At 45.4% G+C, this 17,604-nt stretch overlaps 1 pseudogene; it reads right to left on the minus strand.

Moving 5' to 3' along the window:
• Positions 1 to 14,587: 14,587 nt before the first annotated feature.
• LOC123413562 lies at positions 14,588 to 16,495 on the minus strand (annotated as a pseudogene).
• Between the last annotated feature and the right edge of the window lie 1,109 nt (positions 16,496 to 17,604).

Consider the following 17,604-nt stretch of genomic DNA (forward strand, 5'->3'; position numbering starts at 1 on the left):
AGTAGCGGCAAAGTAACTAGCAAGGACCAGTGTAGGAAAGCTCGTAGGCATTGGATCGGTGATGGGTGATTGTGCTGGATGGCATTCATCATGCAATAGTTACAACAGAAAATGATACGCAACTAGCTCCAGTTCGTCAATGTGATGTAGGCATGTACTCCATAAATAGTCATACGTGCAAAGGGAAAAGAACTTGCATGACATCTATTGTCCATCCCTCCCGTGGCAGCTGGGTCCTAATGGAAACTACAGATATTAAGGTTCTCCTTTTAATAGAGAACCGGAACAACGCATTAGCACATAATGAATACATGGACTCCTCATACTATGGTCATCACCGGGAGTGGTTCCGGCTATTGTCACTCCGGGGTTGCCGGGTCATAACACATAGTAGGTGACTACAACTTGCAAGATATGATCTAAAACACACATATATTGATGAAAACATAATAGGTTCATATCTAAAATCATGGCACTCGGGCCCTAGTGACAAGCATTAAGCATAGCCAAGTAGTAGCAACATCAATCTCAGAACATAGTGGATACTAGGGATCAAACCCCATCAAAACTAACTCGATTACATGATAAATCTCATCCAACCCATCACCGTCCAGCAAGCCTACGATGGAATTACTCACGAACGGTGAAGAGCATCATGGAATTGGCGATGGAGGAAGGTTGATGATGACGATGACATCGATTTCCCCTCTCCGAAGCCCAGAACTGACTCCAGATCTGCCCTCCGGAGGAAGAACAGGCGGTGGCGGCGACTTCGTATCGTGAAACGCGATGAACTCTTCTCTCTGATTTTTTTTCCGGACGAAAGGGACTAAATAGAGTCGGAGAGGGAGGCTGCGGAGCCCCGATGGCTCCACAAGCCTGCCAGGCGCGCCCTAGGGGGGTAGCCGCGCCTGGTGGGCTTGTAGGCTCCCTGCTCCGTGGCCTGGTGTAACTCTTGCGCCACTATTTTTAATATATTCCACAAAAAATCCTCATAAATTTCCAGGTCATTACGAGAAATTTTATTTCTGCACAAAAACAACACCATGGCAATTCTGCTCAAAAAAGCGTTAGTACGGGGTAGTTCCAATCAAATCATGCAAATTAGAGTCCAAAACAAGGGCAAAAGAGTTTGGAAAAGTATATACGATGGAGACGTATCAACTCCCCAAGCTTAAAGCCTTGCTTGTCCTCAATCAATTCAGTTAACAAACTGAAAGAGACAAAAAAAAACTTTTACAAACTCTGTTTGATCTTGTTGCTGCAATTATGTCTAACTCACATTCAGATTTTCAGCAAGATCAAAAGCTAAACACATAAGCAATAACACTTAGGTCTCAAGGTAAACTAATATCAATGGCATAATCAACTGGCGATCAACAATAATAAGTTTCAGATGTCAACACTTCAATCAAAACAATCATGAAGCAATATGAACAGATGGCATCTCGCTAGCCTTTTCTGAGACCGCAAATCATAAATGCAAAGCACCTTCAAACATCAAGAGCTGACTGAACATTGTAATTCATGACAAAGAAGATCCAGTCACAGTCATACTCAATAACAATTAATAGCAAAGCATAAAGACGACGGAGGTGCTCTCTAATTGGTGACTTTTGTAAGAAGGGGATGACACAACAGAAAAGTAAATAGATAGGCCCTTCGTAGAGGGAAGCATTGATTTGCAGAGGTGCCACAGCTCAAGCTTTTAAGACAGAGACAAATAATTTTGAGTGGTATGTGATACGTCCATTTTGCATCATGCTTTCATGTTGATATTTATTGCTTTATGGGCTGTTATTACACATTGTGGTACCATACTTATGCCTTTTCTCTCTTATTTTGCAAGGTTTACCTGAAGAGGGAGAATGCCGGCAGCTGGAATTCTGGACTGGAAAAGGAGCAAGTTTGAGACCCCTATTCTGCGCAACTTCAAACACCGTGAAAATCAATGATGATTTTATTGGGAATATATAAAAAATACTGGGCCAAAGAAGTGCCGGAGGAGCGCAACCAGGGGCCCACAAGCCTGGTAGGCACGCCTTACCCCCTGGCCGCGCCTAGGGGGCTTGTGAGCACCCTGGTGGCCGACTGGCTCCCCTCTTCTTCTACATGAAGGGTTTCATCCAGAAAAAAATCAAGGAGGAGCTTTCGGGAGGAGTGACCACCGCCACGAGGCGGAACTTGAGCAGAACCAATCTAGAGCTCCCGCAGGACGATCCTGCCGGGGAAACTTCCCTCCCGGAGGGGGAAATCGTCGCCATCGTCATCACCAACACTCCTCTCATCGGAGGGGGGGGTCATATCCATCAACATATTCATCAGCACCATCTCCTCTCCAAACCCTAGTTCATCTCTTGTAACCAATCGCCATCTCGCGACTCCGATTGGTACCCGTAAGGTTGCTAGTAGTGTTGATTACTATTTGTAGTTGATGCTAGTTGGTTTGCTTGGTGGAAGATTATATATTCAGATCCATTATGCTATTCATTACTCCTCTGGTCATGAATATATCCATGTTTTGTGAGTAGTTGCTTTTGTTCCTGAGGACATGTGATAAGTCTTGCTATAAATAGTCATGTGAATTTGGTATTCGTTCGGTATTTTGATATGTTGTATGTTATCTTTTCCTCTAGTGGTGTTATGTGAACGTCGACTACATAACACTTCACCATATTTGGGCCTGGAAGAAGGCATTGGGAAGTAATAAGTAGATGATGGGTTGCTAGAGTGACAGAAGCTTAAACCCTAGTTTATGCTTGCTTCGTAAGGGGCTGATTTGGATCCACTAGTTTAATGCTATGGTTAGACTTTGTCTTAATTCTTCTTTCGTAGTTGCGGATGCTTGCGAGAGGGGTTAATCATAAGTGGGATGCTTGTCCAAGTAAGGGCAGTACCCAAGCGTCAGTCCACCCACATATCAAACTATCAAAGTAACGAACGCGAATCATATGAACATGATGACAATTAGCTTGACAAAATTCCCATGTGTCCTCGGGAGCGCTTTACCTCCTATAAGACTTTGTCGAGGCTTGTCCCTTGCTACAAAAGGGATTGGGACACTTTTCTGCACCGTTGCTACTTTTCTTACTTGTTACTTGCTACGTATCTCACCTCACCACACAACTACTTGTTACCGACAATTTCAGTGCTTGCAGTTATTACCTTGCTGAAAACCGCTTATCAGATCCTTCTGCTCCTCGTTGGGTTCGACACTCTTACTTATTGAAAGGACTACGATTGATCCCCTATACTTGTGGGTCATCAGGACTCTTTTCTGGCGCCGTTTCCGGGGAGTGAAGCGCCTTTGGTAAGTGGAATTTGGTAAGGGAACATTTATATAGTGTGCTGAAATTTATTGTCACTTGTCACTATGGAAACTGTTTTTTTGAGGAGTTTGTTCGGGGTATCTTCACCACGAACGGAAGCACGGGTTGTTGCTCCTCAACCTAAGGTACCTATTGAAAATATATTTTATGAAATTCCTTCGGGTATGCTTGAGAAACTGCTGGCTAATCCTTTTACAGGATATGGAACATCACATCCAGACTTGCGTCTAATCTATGTAGATGAAGTTTGTGGTTTATTTAAGCTTGCAGGTTTGCCGGAGGATGAGGTAAAGAAGAAGGTCTTTCCCTTATATTTGAGGGATAAGGCGTTGACATGGTATAGGCTATGTGATGATACTGGATCATGGGACTACAATCGGTTGAAATTAGAATTTCATCAAAAGTTTTATCCTATGCATTTAGTACATCGTGATCAAAATTATATTTATAATTTTTGGCCTTGTGGCAGGGAAAGCATCGCTCAAGCTTGGGGGAGGCTTAAATCAATGATATATTCATGCCCCAATCATGAGCTCTCGAGAGAAATTATCATTCAGAACTTCTATGCTCGGCTTTCTCATGATGATCGCACCATGCTTGACACTTCTTGTACCGGTTCTTTTATGAAGAAAGATATTGACTTCAAATGGAATTTATTGGAGAGAATTAAATGCAACTCTGAAGACTAGGAGCTTGAAGAAGGTAAGGAGTCAGGTATGAATTTCAAGGTTGATTGCGTTAAATCCTTTGTTGAAACAAACACTTCTAGATATTTTAGCGCTAAGTATGGACTTGACTCTGAGATAGTAGCTTCTCTATGTGAATCATTTGCTGCTCATATTGATCTCCCCAAAGAGAAGTGGTTTAAATATCATCCTCCTTTAGAAGTCAATGTAGTTAAACCCAATCTACCTGAAGAGAAAGTCATTGCCTATGATGATCCTATTGTTCCTAGTGCTTACACTGAGAAACCACCTTTCCCTGTTAGGATCAAGGATCATTATAAAGCTTTACCTGTGATACGCCGAGGCTACATTAGACGACCTACACCCCCTGAGCAAATTAGAGTTGAACCTAGTATTACTATTATCAAAGATCTCTTAACCGAAGACGTAGATGGGCACGTTATCCAATTCTGTGAGGATGCCGCTAGAATTGCTAAACCTCACGCTAGAGACAAACATAGACCCGTTGTTGGCATGCCCGTTGTTTATGTGAAGATAGGAGATCACTGTTATCATGGTTTATGTGATATGGGTGCTAGTGTTAGTGCAATACCCCAATCATTATATAATGAAATCAAAGATGAGATTGCACCAGTTGAGATGGAATTCATTGATGTCACTATTAAACTTGCTAATAGAGACACTATCTGCCCTGTGGGAATTGTGAGAGATGTCGAAGTCTTGTGTGGTAAAATGAAGTATCCTACTAATTTTCTCGTTCTTGCCACTACACAAGATAGCTTTATTTAGTCCCTTTCGTCCGGAAAAAAATAAAGGAGAAGAGTTCATCGCGTTTCACGATACGGAGTCGCCGCCACCGCGTGTTCTTCCGCCGAAGGGCAGATTTGGAGTCCATTCTGGGCTCCGGAGAGGGGAAATTGACGCTATCGTCATCATCAACCTTCCTCCATCGCCAATTCCATGATGCTCTTCACCGTTCGTGAATAATTCCATCGTAGGCTTGCTGGACGGTGATGGGTTGGATGAGGTTTATCATGTAATCGAGTTAGTTTTGATGCGGTTTGATCCCTAGTATCCACTATGTTCTGAGATTGATGTTGCTACTACTTGGCTATGCTTAATGATTGTCACTAGGGACCGAGTGCCATGATTTCAGATCTGAACCTATTATGTTTTCATCAATATATGTGTGTTTTAGATCCTATTTTGCAAGTTGTAGTCACCTACTATGTGTTATGATCCGGCAACCCCAGAGTGACAATAGCCAGAACCACTCCCGGTGATGACCATAGTATGAGGAGTCCATGTATTCACTATGTGCTAATGCGTTGTTCCGGTTCTCTATTAAAAGGAGAACCTTAATATCCCGTAGTTTCCATTAGGACTCCGCTGCCACGAGAGGGATGGACAATAGATGTCATGCAAGTTCTTTTCCCTAAGCACGTATGACTATTTATGGAGTACATGCCTACATCACATTGACGAACGAGAGCTAGTTGCGTATCATTTTCCATTGTAACTGTTGCATGATGAATGCCATCCAACACAATCATCCATCACCGATCCAATGCCTACGAGCTTTCCTACACTGGTCCTTGCTTAGTTACTTTGCCGCTACTGCTGTCACACTTGCTACTATTGTTACTTGCTGCTGCTGCTGTTACTGCTGCTACTGTTACTATCACAGTACTTTGCTACTGATACTTTGCTGCAGATACTAAGTCTTTCAAGTGTGGTTGAATTGACAACTCAACTGCTAATGCTCGAGAATATTCTTTGGCTCCCCTTGTGTCGAATCAATAAATTTGGGTTGAATAATCTACCCTCGAAAACTGTTGCGATCCCCTATACTTGTGGGTTATCACCTTGCAAAAACAAGTTAGACGTCCTCTAATTTGTTGTTGCATGTTTTATGTGGCTGTTATGGGTATCTAGTATGATTGCATCTTACTTATGCAAACACCACAGCGGTGATGTGAAAATTCATATATAACCTCTCTCTAAGGACCGCCTCGGTCAAATCCAATTCAACAAAAGTTGAAGAAACAGGCACCCGCCAGTCATCTTTATGCAACGAGTTGCAGGTTAGTCGATGAAACCGGTCTCTCGTAAGCGTACGAGTAAGGTTGGCCCGGGCTTCTTCAATCCAACAATACCGCTGAATCGAGAAAAGACCGGTGAAGTGTTGGAAATATGCCCTAGAGGCAATAATAAATTAGTTATTATTATATTTCTTTGTTCATGATAATCGTTTATTATCCATGCTATAATTGTATTGATTGGAAACACGGTGCATGTGTGGATACATAGACAAAACACTGTCCCTAGTAAGCCTCTAGTTGACTAGCTCGTTGATCAACGATGGTCAAGGTTTCGTGGCCATAGGCAAGTGTTGTTACTTGATAACGGGATCACATCATTAGGAGAATCATGTGATGGACTAGACCCAAACTAATAGACGTAGCATGTTGATCGTGTCATTTTGTTGCTACTGTTTTCTGCGTGTCAAGTATTTGTTCCTATTACCATGAGATCATATAACTCACTGACACCGGAGGAGTGCTTTGTGTGTATCAAACGTCGCAACGTAACTGGGTGACTATAAAGATGCTCTAGAGGTATCTCCGAAGGTGTTCGTTGAGTTAGTATGGATCGAGACTGGGATTTGTCACTCCGTGTGATGGAGAGGTATCTCGGGGCCCACTCGGTAATACAACATCACACACAAGCCTTGCAAGCAATGTGACTTAGTGTAAGTTGCGGGATCTTGTATTACGAAACGAGTAAAAAGACTTGCCGGTGGACGAGATTGAAATAGGCATGCGGATACTGACGATCGAATCTCGGGCAAGTAACATACCGAAGGATAAAGGGAATGACATACGGGATTATATGAATCCTTGGCACTGAGGTTCAAACGATAAGATATTCGTAGAATATGTGGGATCCAATATGGGCATCCAGGTCCCGCTATTGGATATTGACCGAGGAGTCACTCGGGTCATGTCTACATAGTTCTCGAACCCGCAGGGTCTGCACACTTAAGGTTCGACGTTGTTTTATGCGTATTTGAGTTATATGGTTGGTTACCGAATGTTGTTCGGAGTCCCCGGATGAGATCCAGGACGTCACGAGGAGCTCCGGAATGGTCCGGAGGTAAAGACTGATATATAGGAAGTCCTGTTTTGGTCACCGAAAAAGTTTCGGGCTCATCGGTAGTGTACCGGGAGTGCCGGGAGGGGTGCCGGGGACCATCGGGAGGGGTGTCACGCCCCAAGGGGTCTCATGGGCAATGGGAAGAGATAAACCAGCCCCTAGTGGGCTGGAATAAGTTCCCACTAAGGACCATAAGGTTTGAGAAGGAAAAAACACAAGGTGGAAAGAGTTTCCAAGTGGGAAGGTGGAATCCTACTCAAAGTAGGATTGGAGTAGGACTCCTCCACCTCCAATTTCGGCCAAACTTGAGGGTTTGAGGTTGCCTCTTCCCTCCCCCTCCCTCCTATATATACTGAGGTATTAGGGCTGATTTGAGACAACTTTTGCCACGGCAGCCCGACCACATACCTCCACGGTTTTTCCTCTAGATCGCGTTTCTGCGGAGCTCGGGCGGAGCCCTGCTGAGATTAGATCACCACCAACCTCCGGAGCGCCGTCACGCTACTTGTCCTTCGGTATGTTACTTGCCTGAGATTCGACCGTCGGTATCCGCATACCTATTTCAATCTCGTTTACCGGCAAGTCTCTTTACTCGATCCGTAATACAAGATCCCGCAACTTACACTAAGTCACTTTGCTTGCAAGGCTTGTGTGTGATGTTGTATTACCGAGTGGGCCCTGAGATACCTCTCCGTCACACGGAGTGACAAATCCCAGTCTTGATCCATACTAACTCAACTAACACCTTCGGAGATACCTGTAGAGCATCTTTATAGTCACCCAGTTACGTTGCGACGTTTGATACACACAAAGTATTCCTCCGGTGTCAGTGAGTTATATGATCTCATGGTCATAGGAATAAATACTTGACACGCTGAAAACAGTAGCAATAAAATGACACGATCAACATGCTATGTCTATTAGTTTGGGTCTAGTCCATCACGTGATTCTCCCAATGACGTGATCCAGTTATCAAGCAACAACACCTTGTTCGTAATCAGAAGACACTGACTATCTTTGATCAACTGGCTAGCCAACTAGAGGCTTGCTAGGGACGGTGTTTTGTCTATGTATCCACACATGTAAATGAGTCTTCATTCAATACAATTATAGCATGGATAATAAACGATTATCTTGATACAGGAATTATAATAATAACTATATTTATCATTGCCTCTAGGGCATAATTCCAACATGGAGTAGGACTCCTCCACCTCCAATTTCGGCCAAACCTTGAGGGTTTGAGGCTGCCTCTTCCCTCCCCCTCCCTCCTATATATACTGAGGTATTAGGGCTGATTTGAGACAACTTTTGCCACGGCAGCCCGACCACATACCTCCACGGTTTTTCCTCTAGATCGTGTTTCTGCGGAGCTCGGACGGAGCCCTGCTGAGATTAGATCACCACCAACCTCCGGAGCGCCGTCACGCTGCCGGAGAACTCATCTACCTCTCCGTCTCTCTTGCTGGATCAAGAAGGCCGAGATCATCGTCGAGCTGTACGTGTGCTGAACGCGGAGGTGCCGTCCGTTCGGCACTAGATCAGAGCGGTTCGTGGGACGGATCGTGCGACGGTTCGCGGGGCGGATCGAGGGACGTGAGGACGTTCCACTATATCAACCGCGTTTCTTAACGCTTCTGCTGTGCAATCTACAAGAGTACGTAGATCAGAAATCCCCTCTCGTAGATGGACATCACCATGATAGGTCTTCGTGCGCGTAGGAAAATTTTTGTTTCCCATGCGACGTTCCCCATCAGTGGCATCATGAGCTAGGTTCATGCGTAGATGTAATCTCGAGTAGAACACAAAAGTTTTTGTGGGCGGTGATGTGCGTTTTGCTGCCCTCCTTAGTCTTTTCTTGATTCCGCGGTATTGTTGGATCGAAGCGGCTCGGACCGACATTACTCGTACGCTTACGAGAGACTGGTTTCATCGCTACGAGTAACTCCGTTGCTCAAAGATGACCGACGAGTGTCGGTTTCTCCAACTTTAGTTGAATAGGATTTGACCGAGTAGGTCCTTGGATGAGGTTAAATAGCAATTCATATATCTCCGTTGTGGTGTTTGCGTAAGTAAGATGCGATCCTACTAGATACCCATGGTCACCACGTAAAACATGCAGCAACAATTAGAGGACGTCTAACTTGTTTTTGCAGGGTATGCTTGTGATGTGATATGGCCAACGATGTGATGTGATATATTGGATGTATGAAATGATCATGTTGTAATAGTTAATATCGACTTGCACGTCGATGGTACGGCAACCGGCAGGAGCCATAGGGTTGTCTTTAAACTAACGTTTGTGCTTGCAGATGCGTTTACTATATTGCTAGGACGTAGCTTTAGTAGTAATAGCATGAGTAGCACGACAACCCCGATGGCGACACGTTGATGGAGATCATGATGATGGAGATCATGGTGTGACGCCGGTGACAAGAAGATCGTGCCGGTGCTTTGGTGATGGAGATCAAGAAGCACATGATGACGGCCATATCATGTCACTTATGAATTGCATGTGATATTAGTCCTTTATGCACCTTATCTTGCTTAGAACGACGGTAGCATTATGAGGTGATCTCTCACTAAAATTTCAAGACGAAATTGTGTTCTCCCCGACTATGCACCGTTGCGACAGTTCTTCGTTTCGAGACACCACGTGATGATCGGGTGTGATAGACTCAACGTTCACATACAACGGGTGCAAAACAGTTGCACACGCGGAACACTCGGGTTAAACTTGATGAGCCTAGCATGTGCAGACATGGCCTCGGAACACATGAGACCGAAAGGTCGAGCATGAATCGTATAGTTGATAAGATTAGCATAGAGATGCTTACCACTGAAACTATTCTCGACTCACATGATGATCGGACTTGAGATAGTGGATTTGGATCATGTACCACTCAAATGACTAGAGAGATGTACTTTTTGAGTGGGAGTTCTTAAGTAATATGATTAATTGAACTAATTGTCATGAACATAGTCTAATGGTCTTTGCGAATTACGATGTAGCTTGCGCTATAGCTCTACTGTTTTTAATATGTTCCTAGAGAAAATTTAGTTGAAAGTTGATAGTAGCAAACTTTGCGGACTAAGTCTGTAAAACTAAGGATTGTCCTCGTTGCTGCGCAGAAGGCTTATGTACTTAATGCACCACTCAGTGTGCTGCACCTCGAGCGTCGTCTGTGGATGTTGTGAGCATCCGACATACACGTCTCTGATGACTACGCGATAGTTCGGTGCAAAATACTTAATGGCTTAGAAGCGTGGCGCCGAAGACGTTTGAAACGTCACGGAACATGAGTGATGTTCTAAAGATATGAAATTGTGATTTCATGCTTGTGCCCTTGTTAAGAGGTATGAGACCTCCGACATGATTCTTTGTCCACGAAGTAGAGGAGAAAAGCTCAATCATTGAGCGTGTGCTCAGATTATCTGAGGACGACAATCGCTTGAATCAAGTGGGAGTTGATCTTCCAGATAAGATAGTGATGGTTCTCCAAAGTCACAGCCACCAAGCTGTGAGAGCTTCGTGATGAACTATAACATATCAAGGATAGATATAATGATCCTTGAGCGATTCGCGATGTTTGACACTGCGAAAGTAGAAATCAAGAAGGAGCATCAATAGTTGATGGTTAGTAAAATCACTAAGTTTCGAGAAAGGCAAGGGCTAGAAGGGATACTTCATGAAACGGCAAAGCAGTTGCTGCACTAATGAAGAGACCCCAGATTAAACCCAAGCCCGGGACTTAGTGCTTCTGTTATTGGGGGAACGGTCACTGAGGCGGAGCAACTCTAGATACTTGGTAGATAAGAAGGCTGGCAAAAGTCGAAAGAAGTATATTTGATATACATGATGTTGATGTGTACTTTACTAGTACTCCTAGTAGCACGAGGGTATTGGATACCGGTTCGGTTGCTAAGTGATTAGTAACACGAAATGAAAGCTACGACATAAACGGAGACTAGCTAAAGGCAAGGTGACGATACGTGTTGGAAGTGTTTCCAAGGTTGATATGATCAAACGTCGCACACTCCCTCTACCATCGGGATTGGTGTTAAACCTAAATAATTGTTATTTGGTGCTTGCGTTAAGCATGAACATGATTGGATCGTGTTTATTGCAATACGATTATTCATTTAAAGAGAATAATGGTTACTATATTTGCTTGAATAATCACCTTCAATGGTTTATTTAATCTCGATCGTAGTGTTACACATGTTCATGATATTGGTGCCAAAATATACAAGGTAATGATGATAGTACCACTTACTTGTGGCACTGCCGCTTGAGTCATGTTGGTATAAATTGCATGAAGAGGTTCCATCCTGATAGATCTTTATACTCACTTGATTTTGAATCACTAGTGACATGCAAATCATACCACATGAGCAAGGCCTTGTTTTCATTGAGATGAAACAAGATAGTAACTTGTTGGAAGTGATACATTTTGATGTATGCAGTCCAATGGGTGCTGAGGCACGCAGTGGATATCATTATGTTCTTACTTCAATGACGATTTGAGTAGATACAAGTGTATTTACTTAATGAATCACAAGTCTGAAATATTGAAAAGTTCAATTCTGTTTCAGGAGTGAAGTTCGTCGTAACAAGAGGATAAACTGTCTACGATATGATCATAGAAATGAATATCTGAGTTACGAGTTTTGGTACGCAGTTAAGACAATGTGGAAATTGTTTCGCAGTTCATGCCACCTGGAACATCATAGTGTGATGATGTGTCTGAACGTCATAGCCACGCACTATTTGGTATGGTGCATGCTATGATGTCTCTTATCGAATTACCACCATCGTTTATGGGTTATGCATTAGAGACAACCGCATTCACTTTAAATAGGGCACCGCGTATTTCCGTTGAGATGACACAGTATAGATTGAGGTTTAGAGAAAACTAAATTGTCGTTTCTTGAAAGTTTGGGGCTTCGACACTTATGTGAAAAAGTTTCAGTCTGATAAGCTCGAACCCAAAGCGGATAAATGCATCTTCATAGGATATCCAAAACAGTTGGGTACATCTCCTTCGGTATGTTACTTGCCCGAGATTCGATCGTCGGTATCCGCATACCTATTTCAATCTCGTTTACCGGCAAGTCTCTTTACTCGATCCGTAATACAAGACCCCGCAACTTACACTAAGTCACTTTGCTTGCAAGGCTTGTGTGTGATGTTGTATTACCGAGTGGGCCCTGAGATACCTCTCCGTCACACGGAGTGACAAATCCCAGTCTTGATCCATACTAACTCAACTAACACCTTCGGAGATACCTGTAGAGCATCTTTATAGTCACCCAGTTACGTTGCGACGTTTGATACACACAAAGTATTCCTCCGGTGTCAGTGAGTTATATGATCTCATGGTCATAGGAATAAATACTTGACACGCTGAAAACAGTAGCAATAAAATGACACGATCAACATGCTATGTCTATTAGTTTGGGTCTAGTCCATCACGTGATTCTCCCAATGACGTGATCCAGTTATCAAGCAACAACACCTTGTTCGTAATCAGAAGACACTGACTATCTTTGATCAACTGGCTAGCCAACTAGAGGCTTGCTAGGGACGGTGTTTTGTCTATGTATCCACACATGTAAATGAGTCTTCATTCAATACAATTATAGCATGGATAATAAACGATTATCTTGATACAGGAATTATAATAATAACTATATTTATCATTGCCTCTAGGGCATAATTCCAACATGGAGTAGGACTCCTCCACCTCCAATTTCGGCCAAACCTTGAGGGTTTGAGGCTGCCTCTTCCCTCCCCCTCCCTCCTATATATACTGAGGTATTAGGGCTGATTTGAGACAACTTTTGCCACGGCAGCCCGACCACATACCTCCACGGTTTTTCCTCTAGATCGTGTTTCTGCGGAGCTCGGACGGAGCCCTGCTGAGATTAGATCACCACCAACCTCCGGAGCGCCGTCACGCTGCCGGAGAACTCATCTACCTCTCCGTCTCTCTTGCTGGATCAAGAAGGCCGAGATCATCGTCGAGCTGTACGTGTGCTGAACGCGGAGGTGCCGTCCGTTCGGCACTAGATCAGAGCGGTTCGTGGGACGGATCGCGCGACGGTTCGTGGGACGGTTCGCGGGGCGGATCGAGGGACGTGAGGACGTTCCACTACATCAACCGCGTTTCTTAACGCTTCTGCTGTGCGATCTACAAGGGCACGTAGATCAGAAATCCCCTCTCGTAGATGTACATCACCATGATAGGTCTTCGTACGCGTAGGAAAATTTTTGTTTCCCATGCGACGTTCCCCAACATGAAGATGCTCTAGTCAGTAAGATTGGAAGTCGTCACTCTTTCAACAGCTTTCTTCGATTCATACATGGTTGATTGCAAGGGCTCTCTATAGATTGGACCTAAAGAGTAAAACACCTGACACTTCTCATTATCATAAAATTAATAGGAATGACAACTCATTAGAAGGGTCTGTCTAGTTTTTTATTAGTCATAATTATACTTAATCAAAGTTGTACGATAACAACTACTACCTCCATTACGGTTTAGAAGACACAGTTAAACTTACGTACATTTTCATAATAGACATGATTTAAGGCGCATTGCATTTACTCTTGGCAGCTAATTAATAGTATTTCATTGTACTACTTATATGTGCATGTGTAGTATGAATACTATTTTTTACCTCATCTCATAGCCAATCAATAACCACCTAGCTTCGGGAGAATTTTCAAACACGTCTTCTAAACCGTGACAGAGGAAGTAGTAAACGAGGTAAGAGCGCTTATTCCAAAATTTATTGATTTCCATTAAGTTCAATTGAATTAAGGAGCTTTGAGTCCCACATCATATTTAATAAAAATAAGGAAATTATTGGTCATGCATGCATCTTTTTTTACATGCATCCTGCAAATTCAATGAAAAGAAGGGTGTTGCACTTAGGCCAACTCCACCGTGCGACCCCAAACGAATGTCCGTTTTGCCATGATTTTGTCCGTTTAGGTGGGGAGATGGGGTCGTGTCCGGCCCTGTCCTGGGATGCGCTTGCCACGTGCTAGCCCAACGCGCTGCCGCATCCGTTTTTGCCCTATCTTGTCCGCCCCTGTGTTGTAGCTGAGAACAATGATTCAGATGCTAGCGGCCTAGTTCATGTCAGCGGCCCTAGTTCACGCCGGCGACATAGCCAGCGGCCTACATGTCCTCGCCAGCAACAAAGCCAGCGGCCGGCAACACAGCCAGTCTCCAAAATGAATAGTTTTTGCCGGCAACACATCCAGCGGCCGACAACACAGCCAGCGGCCGGAAACACAGCTAGACTCCAAAATGAATATGTTTCTCGCTGGCACACAACCAGCGGCCCAGCGGGTGGCACCCATGCCAGCATCCAAAAAAGAACGACCACGTCCGATCGGACGACCTAGTTCAGGTCGTCGGCGTCGAACATCTCCTTCTTCCTGGCTTCGAACCAGCTCCCCGTCTTCTCGCTCATCTTCGTCAAGTCCACGCTCATGATCGCAAAGGGCCACCTCCTTCACTTTGGTTGAGACATTGGTGGCCTCGATGTCGAGCTTCCTCTTCCTGGCCTCGACATTGGCGGCCTCGATGTCGAGATGGCTTTGCCGGGCCTCCTCCTCCAGGTCGATCTTCCTCTTCTTGGTCGCCTCCTCCATCTCTAGCTTCTTCCTTTGAAGCTCCAGGCATTGCTTCATTTGCTCGTCCTTGCTTTGCCGCTTCTTCTCATCCCTCATGTCCTTTTGAGACATCATGCCATGCAAAGTCTCATGCATGGCCATGGATGCGGCATCACGTATGTCGTCCACCTTGGAATTGGTCTTGCCCCTCGGCCTCTTCAACGCCTCGCCATCTCCACCTCCGGCAAACTTGGTCGTCTTCTTTCCTCTCTTCCTTTGAAGTTCACGGTATTGATCCTTGAACTTGGGGCAATCGTTGATGATCGTCCAACAATGCGTATGCGTGAATGGCTTGTCGTTGTGTCGGGCCTTGAATGCTTCCAAAGATTGAAATGCCTACGCCACATGATCAACAAAGATTTGGACATGCAAACATATACAAGGCCGAAGCAAGGAAAGGACTAGGATGAGGAGAGCATACCATGTTCCCAATGCCGAGACCACTCACATGCCGTGCTTCAATGCTCTCCAATGCGGCGCAATACTTGTTGCACTCTTGTTGGATGAACTACCACCTCTTTTGAATCGAGGTGATGCCACGGCCCCTTGTGATTTGATAGGGCTCAAACATCTTCCTTTCATGGAAAGTTTTGTGGACTCTTGTCCAAAAAACTAGGCCTTTTTGTTATGCGCCCGTCCTCGGATCTTGGCTAATCTCCATCCAAGAGTTGCAAATCAGCTTGTCCTCATCTTGGGTGTATGAACCCGTGCGAATGCTCTTCTTCGTCTTTTGTGCTTCTGCACTTTGGGTGATCTCGTCGATGAACAATGCTCACAATGTCATTGACTTCATCTTCATCGCCATCGCCTTCGCAATAGATGTCGTCGTCTCCATGCCACGAGTCACCATGGTCGTCGGCCTCTTCATCGGCAATGAACTGGGCGCGGCCATCCTGACCTTGGGTCTCGTCGGGATCGTAGGCAGGGACATGCCCACCGTTGTAGATCACGTCCTCTATGAACTGGTCGTAGGTGTCGTCGAACGGTGCCATTGGTGTTGGCATTTCGTCGAACAGGACGCGCGGGGACGGGATGATGCGTGCAAACGGCGGCCGTGCTTGTTTTCTTTGCATCTCGACGGACGCCCGGCCGCCGCTGCTGGACCCAGGTGCGACGTTGAGGTCGATGCAGGCCTAGGTGCGTGGGGTGGAAGGCGCAATCACGCTCACGTCCGGCGACCCCGAGAAACGGGTGTGGGCGTCGTGACTTGGCAGGGGGTAGCCGGGCAACACAGTCGTGGTCCGCGATGTCGGCGATTGGCATTGAGGAGGCCGGGTGACCGACGAGCCTGTGCTCGCAGGGCCGACGACCGCTGCAGAGAAACCGGCCGGACGACAAATGCCAAGCATGAGGAGGGTGTGCGCTTTGTTGACGATGGCCTCCTTCTCCTTGACCCCGATCTTGCGCCGCGCGGCCTCCATCGCATCGCGTTCGGCGGCGAACTTGCGTGCGGCGGCGTTGTCCTTCACGACCGCCCTACGGTTCCTCCTCTTCGCCGATTCCGCATCCAGCTTGGAGATCTCCTCCGGCGTGCACTCCGCCCGCGGCTTCCTTGGTGCCTTGGCCTTCTTCTTCTTGGGCATTTCGGGCTGGTCGACGGCCGGGCCGCCGGAATTCGCGTGGGCGTCGGCCATGGACGGGGGAGAGAGAGGGAGACGGCTGGAAGTGGGAGGGTTCGGGGGGAAATGGCGCCAAAAGGGGTGGGGTGGGTTTTACTTTGTGCCACCGACTGGCGGGCCAGGGGCGGACGAGCGCGCGCGTCCCGCCTGTTCGCGCGTTGTCCGTTTCACCCCAAAATCGGCGCAAAGTTGGACCGGGATGGGTCAAAAACGGACACAAAACGGACAAACGTCTGTTTGCTTCCGCACGCTGGGTCGTCCGTTTCACCCCAAAATCGACGCAAAGTTGGGCCGGGATGGATCAAAAACGGACACAAAACGGACAAACGTCTGTTTGCTTCCGCGCGCTGGGTCATCTGTTTTGTCTATTTTACCCAAAACGAACACGCGCGGACAGGATGCGGTCGCGCGACGGTGTTGGCCTTATTGCCTCCGAAGTTCAATGAGTAAGGAATATTTCATTTGGACAGTTTTGTATTCACAAAACTCGTGTCATCCACTCATAATTTATATTGATTGATGAGATTTTACATTTAAGTCCTACAAATAGGAAAGGAGGGATTAGTAGTGCATTCAATATATATATAGTATGGCTAGCTCAGTCTCGTTTTTCAATTGTTAGATTGAAGTCAGCTCCGAGGGATGAGCGCTGACTTTCTAGATTTTTTTAAGCATATAAAAGTTTTGAGATAAATGAAAAAAATACCATCCCATGGCCAGAATTATCTCATGGTTACAATGGAAGAAAAAAAGAGAGTTGGATAGAAGATAAGACCTGCCGAGTCATGCCGAGTCAGCTAATAATTGTCGACCTTTCACTATGTTCGAGGCATGGGCATGATATCAATGTGGTAGCTGTGCGGGCATGGGCATGTACTGTAGGTGATTCCACTGTAACAATGAGAGAATTCTGGCCATGTGCATGTACTGTAGGTGATTCCACTTTGAATTATTGGTTAGCATCTGTCATCCAACAACACACGACTCTCTCTCTTTCTTCCATTGTAACAATGGGAGATTTCTGGCCATGTGCATGTACTGTATACTGCCACCGTTCGTCACGGTAAAATTTGTCACAGAACCAATCAATGTTACTTCGCAGACTAAATGATAGACCTTCTAAA

Source organism: Hordeum vulgare, chromosome 7H, assembly GCF_904849725.1.
Source record: "Hordeum vulgare subsp. vulgare chromosome 7H, MorexV3_pseudomolecules_assembly, whole genome shotgun sequence".
Lineage (NCBI taxonomy): Eukaryota > Viridiplantae > Streptophyta > Magnoliopsida > Poales > Poaceae > Hordeum > Hordeum vulgare.